The 12,955-nt window shown below is 44.9% G+C and overlaps 1 protein-coding gene across 4 annotated transcripts in view; it reads left to right on the top strand.

The window, feature by feature from the left end:
- Positions 1-12,955, top strand: part of TRAF3IP3 (TRAF3 interacting protein 3) — a 513,908-nt gene that overhangs the window by 205,052 nt on the left and 295,901 nt on the right. The gene's annotated exons all lie outside the window — the stretch shown is intronic.

The raw sequence follows: 12,955 nt of genomic DNA, 5'->3' as shown, positions 1-12,955 counted from the left end.
ATATGAAGGAAAATGAGCCAGGATAGAAAGGACCAGGGTGATTTGTATTATAAAATAAAATACTGTATTTTCTTATGAAATCTTTATGGGATGCGTAACTAGGGGTGTGCCAGCGGCATGGTCTAGGGGTGTGGTAGGGGCGTTGCTCAAGTGTCCCTCCTCATCTCAAAAAGTTGGGAGGTATGCACTTACCAATCCATACAGAAGAAACTACACACAAAAGTGATACATAGTAATGATTTGAATTATTTCATACCTCAAAATCAGGAAACACAGTAAACACAGTGGGCTTGATTCACTAAAGCGTGCTAAGTGTTAGCACATCAGTGAAAAGCCCCTTAACACGTGCAAAGTGTCTTTGCACGCTCTAATATGCGCGCAAAAGTTTGCGTGCACAAAGTTTAGCGCTGCGTGCGACACATCACACTGGTGCGAATGAAACATCGCAAATTAGCCTGATAAGCGTACTTTTGCACGCGGACGGTGAGACGTTTGTTTGCACGTAACTGTGTTAGCACGCTTTAGTGAATCAAGCCCAGCGTGTTCAACTTCAAATGTATTTGTTGTCTAGTTAATCTCAGGGCTCCATGTACACACCTTGGTGTTATATTTTTATTCCATGTGCACAAACCTTTAGGACTTGTCAACACCTAGGGTGTTGTGCGTTTTTTTTGAGAACCGATGATTTTTAAAACTGCACTGAAATCGTTAGTACAATGAATCCATATGGGATAGATCATATCAGCGCGTTTCGTCCGCTTTCCGCTCAGCAAAGCGCTGCATGTAACATTTTTGGGGTGATTTTGCTACAATTGAAGGTATTGGAGAATGCAAAATGCTCACAAATTGCTTTATCCAGCGATTGCATTAGCGCTTTTATGAATAAATACATTGTATTTATTTCCGAGTGAAAGAGTTTAAACGGAATCGCTCTGCAAAGGCGCTTACAAAGCGCTTTGTACAAAATCGTAGCATACAATGGAGCGCCAGGAGGGGGGAAAAAAACGCGCAAAGTGGTTTTCATACTTTAAGTCTGAAATTCCAGAAGTGAATCGGAGGCGGGGCCGAAACATCAGTGAGTGGCACAGGACGTCTGCAGGGGACCATTAGAAGACCATTAGACCATTAGAAGGGAGTTCAACTCATTTTCCTCCAAACCTCCTACAGTATTCCTTTAAGTTCCCAATCTTCCTCATTCAGATAATCCGATGGTCAGCATATATTTGTTTGCATGCACTACAGTAAACTGCAGTCTCACAAGTGATAAGTTCTGTCAGGATTAAAACATTAAAATAGCCACTCAGAACCTCCTATTCATAAATCCTTCTCTTTTGACAATGTATGCTACGGTTGATCTGTTATATATAGTTTTGCCACTATTACGGCTAGTCCAAAATCAGTAAAAACTCTTTCATAAGGCAACTCAGAATTTGCATATTCAAAAGCTTGTTTTTAGAACACAGCTCCCGCTGCTCTTAACATTTACTGCTACTGCGGCTGATCAGAAAACCGGCACTCAGGCGCCCCAGGGGGTGTCACCAAGGCCTCCCACAGAGGCCTGTGCAAGACAGGAGGGGGAAGCAACACGGAAAGGAGGGGTGGCGGGGAAAGCGGCGGGGAGGGGGGCCGGACCCCCCACCTCCCTCCCCTGGGTCCCCTCCTTCTGGTGCTTCCCCCTCCTAATTAGCAGCAGCTAGATGAGCGGGCAGGAGCGGGCGGAGAAGACTTACTCACCTACTTCCTGCGTTCCAGGCGATGGCGCATAGCATCATCGTCACGTGACGCTGGTCTCCACCTTCTCCACCGCCCACTGTGCTTCCTGATTTGCGAAAGCACAGTGAGCGACAGAGAGAGAAGTCGGAGACCAGCGTCACGTGAGGATGACGCTGTGCGCCATCACCAGGAGCAGGTGAGTAAGTCCTCCCCGCCCGCTTCGCTAAGCTGCTGGCTGCTACTAATTAGGAGGGGGAAGCGCCGGAAGGAGGGGACCCAGGTGAGGGAGGTGGGTGGTCTGGCCCCCCTCCCCGCCACCCCACCTTCCAAGCTTCCCCCCCATACCGGGGGCACCTATGCTGCACAGGGGGCACCTATGCTGCACAGGGGGCACCTATGCTGCACTGGGTGGCACCTATGCTGCACTGGGGGGCACCTATGCTGCACTGGGGGGCACCTATGCTGCACTGGGGGCACCTATGCTGCACTGGGGGCACCTATGCTGCACTATGCTACACTGGGGCCACTATGCTACACTATGCTACACTGGGGCCACTATGCTACACTATGCTACACTGGGGCCACTATGCTACACTGGGGCCACTATGCTACACTGGGGCCACTATGCTATACTGGGGCCACTATGCTATACTGGGGCAACTATACTAGCTATACTGGGGCAGTGGCGGTGCCAGGGGGTGGTTTGGGTGCTACATGATTGAAGTGTTTTCTGGCCAGGTTGACCACATGATTGCATGTATTTTCTGGTCAAATCTTCCACATCATTGCATATATTTTCTGGGAAAATCTGCCAACATGATTGCATGTATTTTCTGGGCAAATCTGCCGACATGATTGCATGTATTTTCTGGGCAAATCTGCCGACATGATTGCATGTATTTTCTGGGCAAATCTGCCGACATGATTGAACGTGTTTTTTGGGCAAATCTGCCGACATGATTGAATGTGTTTTTTGGGCAAATCTGCAGACATGATTGAATGTGTTTTTTGGGCAAATCTGCCGACATGATTGAATGTGTTTTTTGGGCAAATCTGCCGACATGATTGAATGTGTTTTTTGGGCAAATCTGCCGACATGATTGAATGTGTTTTTTGGGCAAATCTGCCGACATGATTGAACTATTTTCTGGTCAAATCTGTTCACATTACGTGTATTTTCTTGAGAAAACCTGAACAATTATGTGAATTTTCTTGGGAAAGGCCCACTGTCTTTGTGTTGCACTTTTAAGGGGAACCCGAGGTGAGAATAATATTGGGCTGCCGTATTTATCTCCTTTTAAGCAATACCAGTTGCCTGGCTGCTGTGCTGGTCCTCTGCATCTAATTCTTTCAACCATAGACCCTGAACAAGCATGCCGCAGGTCAGGGGTTTCTTACAATATTGTCAGAACTGACAAGATTAGCTGCATGATTGTTTCTGGTGTAATTCAGTTCACTACTGCAGCCAAATAGATCAGCAGGGCTGCCTATTGTTTAAAAGGAAATAAATATGGCAGCCTCCATATCACTCTTATCCCGGGTTCACTTTAAATTAGTTAGCTCTGCCCTCATCCGGTCATGCATAAAACATATGGATAGCAGTCCTCAAACCAATGGATCTAAGTTGGAATGTGTTATAATGAGGGCCAGGCTATATAGTAACCTTAAGCTCCTCAACCCAACCAACTCATATGGGCCCAAAAAAAACCCAAAAAGTAAATTTGAGCAAAAAACAAGCAGCAATAGGTTAAAGAAGGGCCTCACAGCGATCCAAAAATACGAAAATCTTTATTGAAGACCAAATCTCAATTTTCAACACACAGATGAAATCAATTAAAAATAAGGGCCCCAGGGGCTCCTCATCCACTCCTCCCACACCATACCGCATCACACATGCAACCCAACTAATATTACTGGTAATGGATGCTGCAGCAGCTATAGCGAGCGTTCGATCCCCGCCGGGACGCTGATGCCTTGGAGCAACAGGCGGGTTGATCACGCTCACCGCTGCCACCAAGACCCTACTACTTGCTGGAGGGATAGCAGTGCGACTTGTGAGAGCAGAGACTCCTATACAGACAACGCTTACTAACCGCGGACTGCAGCGTGTCGGGGACCTGTAAGCCCAGCCGGTCGTAAGTTGCTCAGAGTCTGTGGACACTCCATGGTACACAAGTAAGCTGCGGGAACTTTATTTTTCATGCGATCTGACACCCTTATGTTGAAGGATTGGAGAGGATGTTTTTGATATTCACTAACTGCGACCTAGTGATAGGTCGACCTGCATAGGAGAACTCAGTGACTCTTTTGCCTTTGAGTGCAATCTAGCACCATTGTGGATCTATTATCTACCTACCCCTCCTGAAAAAAGAGGACTCCGCAAAAGATTACATATACGAGCAGTGCACTAGCTCTTAAAGGGCCAGCCACATGATTTATTTATTGATACATACCTGCTTTGCTATAGCTGCTGCAGCATCCATTACCAGTAATATTAGTTGGGTTGCATGTGTGATGCGGTATGGTGTGGGAGGAGTGGATGAGGAGCCCCTGGGGCCCTTATTTTTAATTGATTTTATCTGTGTGTTGAAAATTGAGATTTGGTCTTCAATAAAGATTTTTGTATTTTTGGATCGCTGTGAGGCCCTTCTTTAACCTATTGCTGTTTGCTCATCCGGTCATGGCCATGCCCATTTTTCACCGCGGCGCGCCGCATGTTATAACCACACCCATTTTTGTTAGCTATACTGGTGCCACTATACTATACTGAGGCCAACTTTAGGGGGGGGGGGGGGGGAGCGAGCCTACACCTGGGATTACCCGCCGTGTCACGTTTCGCATGCCACATTTGCTGTTTTTTTTTTTTTTGTGAAGGGGGGGTGTCTTTTTAATACCCAGCACCGGGTGTCAAATGCCCTAGGTACGCCACTGCTTCCGAGGTTGGGAGGGGAGGTGGAGGAGGCAGCTCAGCCTCAGAGTAGATTGCACTTGCAGCCCGAGCCCCTGCAGGTAGTATAACCACTGCAGTCTTCTTAGTGTGGTCTGCGTGTAACAGGCTATCCTGGATACCCAGAAGCCCTGATGAAGATAGGCATGCCTATTGAAAAACGTTGGTTGATTGGCTAGACAGTGGTGACGTTACTCCAGCACTTCCGGGATAGTCTGTTACACACTGACCACAGGGTCGGGCTGCAAGTGCAATCTACTCTGAGGCTGAGCTGTTTCCTCCAACCCCCTCCCGACCTCGGAAGCATGAGTGCTGTTTTTTTGATCAGCCGTAGTTGTGGTAAATGTTAAGAGCAGCGGGATCTGTGTTCTAAAAATGAGCTTTTGAATGTGCACATTTTGAGTTGCCTTATGCAGTGGCGTAGCTAAGGAGCTATGGGCCCCAGTGCAAGTTTTACATGGTGCCCCCAAGAACTCTATACATAACAATTGATACGGCGCAACAAAACCTGCCAAGGATATCCACAGTGTCAGAGGTGCAAGAAGGGGATGGGAAACAGTTTGTTAATGATTACTACTATTTAAAGCATCTATAGAAGTGATTATTACCAGCCCAGGGCCAATTGAGAGCTCCGGAGCTCCTCTGACCCAAGGTCCCCAATGCGGTCGCTACCCGTGCAACCTCAATTGCTACACCACTGGCCTTATGAAACATTTTTTTTACTGATTTTGGACTAGCCATAATAGCAGCAAAACTATATATAACAGATAAGCGCTAATGTACATTGTCAAAAGAGAAGATTTATGAATTGCTATAAGAGGTTCTGAGTCACTATTTTAAAGTTTTTATCCTGGCAGGACTATCACCTGTGAGACTGCAGATTGCTGTAGTGCATGGAAACAAAAATATGCTGCCCATCGGAGTATCTGAATGAGAAGGATTGGAAACTTAATCTATGTTCCGAGTATGTTTTTTTAGATACAGGTTATGGGGTATGTGTTTACAGATGCTAAACTAGGCCTGCAGATCTATATCTAGATCAGTATATGTATTTTACTATCTTTTATGCTCTGATTTTATTAAAGTGTAAGCAACATTTTATTGCTAAGGCGCAAGAGTCTTTATTTGTAGATGTGAACAAAGCCTTAGGGCTGTTTCAGATGAACGACTAAATGGTGTGTTTAAATGTGGCATTTAGCCATCCGATTGCTGGGGTCAACCACTTTCTGGTTGCAAAAGATGCAGTCGAATAGACATTTATAACCACAAGTGTGTCAGCTATTGACACAGGGTAATGTTACTGCCTGGTAAAAAAAAATGATGCATGTCACCTTTAGTGCCGGCCACTGCAGCTCCGTGTAGCTGCCCCCCCCCCCCCTCCTCCCACACACACACACTGCCGGCCACTGCAGCTCTGTGAAGCTGCGCGCGCACACACACACACACACACACACACACACACACACACACACACACACACACACACACACACACACACACACACACACACACACACACACACACACACACACACACACACACACACACACACACACACACACACACACACACACACACATAAAAATTCTATCATGCTTGGTTAGTGCTACATTTGTGCTCATTAGTGCTGCAAAAATTAAGATTTGTGCTGCTTTTGTTTTGAAGATAATAGCACTTAGGCTTTGTTCACATCTAAAATTGAAATCGATGATGGCAGCGATTTTTCAAATTTTTGTGTGTTTTTTTTCTCCTCCCGGTGCTTACCTGCGCACTTCGATTTTGTGTACAGTGCTTTTCAAGGTGCTTTTGCAGAGCGATTTGTTTTTTCACTATCTGACGCAAGTCAGGAAGTGAACTCTTTGACCCGGAAATAAATCAATACAATGTATTTATTCAAAGCGCAAACGCAATCGCCGCACAAAGCGTTTTTGTGGACGTTTTGTGCTTTTCCTATACCTTCCATTGTAGCAAAATCTCCTTAAAAATGGTACAGGCAGCGCTTTGCTGAGTGGATCGGAAACAAACCGCTCAAATGTGAATTCTCTCATAGGGAATCATTGCATAGGCATTTTTAGAGCAATTTTTAAAATCGCTGTCGCTTAAAAAAAAAAAAACTCAAAACACCCTAGGTGTGAACAAGCCCTTATGTTTTCCAAAACAATAATAAGAATCTATATGTTGGTTGCTATTGGCAACAACACTACACCTTCGTTCAGCACCATATCACAGGAAGTGTGATAACCTGACTCTCATCACAGCAAACAGCATAAGAGATAGGACTTCGTAGACGTCGTCAAAGTTCAAGAGTTTATTTGTAGAACAAATATACAGATATGTTCAGTAGCAATATCTAACCTCGGCAAAGCAAACCGTCTGTAGAATCTTATGCGTTCCTTGCATACTTGATCTATCTCTAATAGCTAGATCAGGCCTCTCTTAGTTACATCTATGCATCTATGCTAGGCATATATACAGCATACAGATCATGTAGAATGAAAGTAGGAAAAGGAGTGTGTACTGTTTACATCTATTTTCTCCACTAATCACCTGTCAATCGCCTGTCAATCACCCATCAATCACCTGTCAATCACCCATCAATCACCCCTTGTCACTAATCACCTGATCACCTGATCACCCCCCCACACCCTGAGATCCTCCCCAGACCCCCCCCCCCCCCCCCCCCCGTCTAGGAAAAGGAGTGTGTACTGTTTACATCTATTCTCCCCACTAATCACCTGTCAATCACCCGTCAATCAACCGTCAATCACCCCCTGTCACTAACACTGATCACCCCCCCACACACCCTCAGATCCTCCCCAGACCCCCCCCCCCCCCGTGTACTGTATACATCTATCCTCCCCTGTAATCACCCGTCAATCACCCTCTGTCACTGCCACCAATCAGATCAGACCCTAACCTGCCTCTTACGGACGTCTGATCACCCGCCCGCACCCTCAGATCGCCCGCAGACCCACCCTCAGATTACCTCCAAAGTGCATTGTTTACATCTGTTCTGCCATCTAATCACCCACTGATCACCCATCAATCACCCCCTGTCACCGCTACCAATCAGATCAGACCCCTATCTGCCCCTAGGGCACCCAATCACCCGCCCACACCCTCAGAACACTGTTAGACCCCCCAGACCTCCCCCCCCCCTGTGTACTGTATACATCTATCCTCCCCTTTAATCACCTGTCAATCACCCGTCAATCACCCCCTGTCACTGCCACCCATCAGATCAGACCCTAACCTGCTTCTTACGGGCATCTGATCACCCACCCACACCATCAGATCGCCCGCAGACCCACCCTCAGATCACCTCCAAAGTGCATTGTTCTGCCATCTAATCACCCACTGATCACCCATCACTCACCCATCAATCACCCCCTGTCACCGCTACCAATCAGATCAGACCCTTATCTGCCCCTAGGGCACCCAATCACCCGCCCACACCCTCAGAACACTGTTAGACCCCCCAGACCTCCCCCCCTGTGTACTGTATACATCTATCCTCCCCTTTAATCACCTGTCAATCACCCGTCAATCACCCCCTGTCACTGCCACCCATCAGATCAGACCCTAACCTGCTTCTTACGGGCATCTGATCACCCACCCACACCATCAGATCGCCCGCAGACCCACCCTCAGATCACCTCCAAAGTGCATTGTTCTGCCATCTAATCACCCACTGATCACCCATCACTCACCCATCAATCACCCCCTGTCACCGCTACCAATCAGATCAGACCCTTATCTGCCCCTAGGGCACCCAATCACCCACCCACACCCTCAGAACGCCCTCAGACCCCAGCCCTGATCACCTCGCCAGTGCATTGCTTGCATCTATTCCCCCCTCTAATCACACCTTGAGACACCCATCAATCACCTCCTGTCACCACCTGTCACCCCCTAGCACACCTACCCATCAGATCAGGCCCTAATTTGCCCCGTGTGGGCTCCTGATCACTCGGCCAAACCCTCAGATCCCCCTCAGACCCCCTTCCGATCACCTCCCCAGTGCATTGATTGCATCTATTTTCCCCTCTAATCACCCTCTGAGACACCCATCAATCACCTCCTGTCCCCCCTCTAGCACTCCTATCCATCAGATCAGGCCCAATACAACCTGTCATCTAAGAGGCCACCCTGCTTATGACCGGTTCCACAAAATTCGCCCCCTCATAGACCACCTGTCATCAAAATTTGCAGATGCTTATACCCTTGAACAGTCATTTTTAGGCATTTGGTTTCCAGACCACTCCTCACGGTTTTGGGCCCCTAAAATGCCAGGGCAGTATAGGAACCCCACAAGTGACCCTATTTTAGAAAAAAAGACACCCCAAGGTATTCCGTTAGGTGTATGACGAGTTCATAGAAGATTTTATTTTTTGTCAAAAGTTAGCGGGAATTGATTTTTATTGTTGTTTTTTTTCACAAAGTGTCATTTTCCACTAACTTTTGACAAATAATAAAATCTTCTATGAACTCACCATACACCTAACGGAATACCTTGGGATGTCTTCTTTCTAAAATGGGGTCACTTGTGGGGTTCCTATACTGCCTTGGCATTTTAGGGGCCCTAAACCTTGAGTAGTCTATTATTATTATTATTATTATTATTATTATTATTATTTATTAGATTTATATAGCGCCAACATATTATGCAGCGCTGTACAATAAATAGGATTACAGACAATGATAACAGGGTTGACAGAACAATACAGGTAACAGACCATAGATACAACAATACAGGTAATAGCAATAAGATACACAACACAATGCAGATAATAGTACAATGCCAGATCATAAACTCGAATGGTAGTGGTACCAGTTCCAAATTCTGGGTAAAGTGCACACAGTCAAGTATGATACACAAGGGGAGAGGGCCCTGCCAAAGGCTTACAATCTAGTCTAGAAACCAAATGCCTCAAAATGACCCGTGAATAGGGCGTTGAGCCCCTTAGCGCACCTAGGCTGCAAAAAAGTGTCTCACATGTGGTATCGCCGTACTCAGAAGAAGTAGTTTAATGTGTTTTGGGGTGTATTTTTACACATACCCATGCTGGGTGGGAGAAATATCTCTATAAATGACAATTTTTGATTTTTTTACACACAATTGTCAATTTACAGAGCTATTTCTCTCACCTAGCATGGGTATGTGTAAAAATACACCCCAAAACACATTATACTACTTCTCCTGAGTACGGCGATACCACATGTGTGACACTTTTTTGCAGCCTAGGTGCGCTAAGGGGCCCAACGTCCTATTCACAGGTCATTTTGAGGCATTTGGTTTCTAGACTACTCCTCACGGTTTAGGGCCCCTAAAATGCCAGGGCAGTGTAGGAACCCCACAAGTGACCCCATTTTAAAAAGAAGACACCCCAAGGTATTCCGTTAGTAGTATGGTGAGTTCATAGAAGTTTTTCTTTTTTTGTCACAAATTAGTGGAAAATGACACTTTATGAAAAAAAACAAAAAACAATTTCCGCTAACTTGTCACAAAAAATAAAATCTTCTATGAACTCACCATACACCTAATGGAATACCTTGTGGTGTTGTCTTTCTAAAATGGGTTCACTTGTGGGGTTCCTAAACTGCCCTGGCATTTTAGTGGCCCTAAACCGTGAGGCGTAGTCTTGAAACCAAATGCCTCAAAACGACCTGTGAAATCCTAAAGGTACTCATTGGACTTTGGGCCCCTTAGCGCAGTTAGGGTGCAAACAAGTGCCACACATGTGATATCGCTGTACTCAGGAAAAGTAGTATAATGTGTTTTGGTGTGTATTTTTACACATACCCATGCTGGGTGGGAGAAATCTCTCTGTAAATTAACAATTGTGTGTAAAACAAATCAAAACATTGTCATTTACAGAGATATTTCTCCCACCCAGCATGGGTATGTGTAAAAATACACCCCAAAACACATTATACTACTTCTCCTGAGTACGGCAATACCACATGTGTGGCACGTTTTTGCAGCCTAACTGCGCTAAGGGGCCCAAAGTCCAATGAGCACCTTTAGGCTTTACAGGGGTGCTTACAATTTAGCACCCCCCAAAATGCCAGGACAGTAAACACACCCCACAAATGACCCCATTTTGGAAAGTAGACACTTCAAGGTATTCAGAGAGTCCATGGCAGATTTGGTGAGTCCGTGGCAGATTTCATTTTTTTTTTGTCACAAGTTAGCAGAAATGGAAACTTTTTTTTTTTTATCTCAAAGTGTCATTTTCCGCTAACTTGTGACAAAAAATAACATCTTCTATGAACTCACCATGCCTCTCAGTGAATACTTTGGGATGTCTTTTTTCAATATGGGGTAATTTGGGGGGTATTTATACTATCCTGGAATTTTAGCACCTCATGAAACATGACAGGTTCTCAGATAAGTCGGAGACGCTTCAAAATGGGAAAATTCACTTTTTGCACCATAGTTTGTAAACGCTATAACTTTTACCCAAACCAATAAATATACACTGAATGTTTTTTTTTTTATCAAAGACATGTAGCACAATAAATTTGGACAAAAATGTATACAGAAATTTTACTTTATTTGAAAAATTTTATCACAGAAAGTTAAATAAATCATTTTTTTGACAAAATTCATGTCTTTTATGATGAATATAATAAAAACTAAAAATCACAGCAGCAATCAAATAGCACCAAAAGAAAGCTGTATTAGTGACAAGAAAATGAAGTAAAATTCATTTGATGGTAGGTTGTATGACCGAGCAATAAACCGTTAAATCTGCAGCGGTCTGAATGGAAAAAAGGCTCTGGTCCTTAAGGGGTAGAAAGACTGTGGTTCTCAAGTGGTAATGTACTTGTGAGAATACTTTCATAACAATGGCTCATGTTTATGTTGTTGTCGCCAGCTGGTCTGGCCTCTGCACAGGATATCTCTGATACAGCCTTGGGAGTTCCAGTACAATGTTCTACTGAAAATCAGAATTGTCTTCATTTATCTCTAAGAGAAATTCTCCTTAAAGGGAGATTCTGCAAATCAAATCTTATAACTGTACCCTTTTATTCCATGGCGTTTTATCTCTCAGGATGGGCACTTCCTGTGAAGCTTTGAACTTTAGAGTTCTCTTAACAATTTGAGGAATAACGTAGTCAAACCTTGACTACTGGATCCATATGGGATCTTTGCTCACACAATAAGTTCCCCTTGGAAGATAAACCTTGTCGGAACAATTATGAAAATGCACCATGAATGTGTCAGTAGACATCATGTTTAAAAAACAAACTTTTCCTTCAGCCACCGGAGAAATTGGTTTGGCTTTAGGATGGATCTTTTGGATGGCAGCTGCACATTCTGTGTTATTGAGCTAGCATGCTTCCTCACTAAATCTGACTTGCCCCGGCAAACACAGGTACTTCTCTGAGAATTGCCAGCATGACGACAAATCTACTTGTTTCACCTCTCCGTCTAGCACCAAAAAATGTTGACCTCTCAGGTCATGGTGTAAGACCTGTGTGGATGAAACAGGTGTCCCCAGTGATACTACTATAAAAACTACCTGGGTTATTCCATCGGTAGGAACTAAGGAAGTAGCGGTGCATAAAGAATTGTCCCACCCTTTCCACCTGTTTACCCAGACATCTTGGTGCCTCCATGCAAAAGATCCTTCCCCAGGAAAATCGATAAATCTCTCCTTGTCAAGTCTCAGTTGTAAAGAAGTTTTACCTTCTGATAAGGCTTGAGCCATTATCTTTAAATCCGCTGTTAACTCGGTCTGCATAGACAGGCATGCTGTTCATGCAGTACCCCTAGCATGTGCAATCATCTTCTGAAGAATTATTTGAATGTGCCTTTGAATGTACCCCTGAACTTTATATGCAATATCTATTTGGACCTTTAAACTCCCTCATTTTAGTCCCATCACCCTTCCATCATAGAGAGTCCCCTGGGTGCTACCTGATGTATTCCAGGATTCTACCTCTCTACCCCAAAAAGTCCCCTGATCCATTAAATACTGTTGGTACTCTTTCTTCTGGGAAATTGATTAGCATCTCAATGACAAAAGATGTTCCCAACTGTCCTGATTGGACCTTTGCCCCCCCTTATGTCCTGAGGCAAAATGCGTACTTTAGGTCGGGAAGAATGTACTCTCTGCAATCTTTCAATTAAGAGTACCCACTCACTTACCCATCTAGAATGAGGATAAGTGGCTGAATATGGATTGTGTGAGATTGTCTCATATTGTGACCTGTGTAGTGAGGATGATGTTACCTGTGTTGGCTCTCCCTTTTCTGGGATCACTCTCCCCACACTCTTTGTCACCT

The sequence above is a fragment of the Hyperolius riggenbachi genome, chromosome 2, assembly GCF_040937935.1.
Source record: "Hyperolius riggenbachi isolate aHypRig1 chromosome 2, aHypRig1.pri, whole genome shotgun sequence".
NCBI lineage: Eukaryota > Metazoa > Chordata > Amphibia > Anura > Hyperoliidae > Hyperolius > Hyperolius riggenbachi.
The sequence above is the reverse complement of the archived record's forward strand: the minus strand, read 5'-3'. Positions and strand labels throughout refer to the sequence as shown.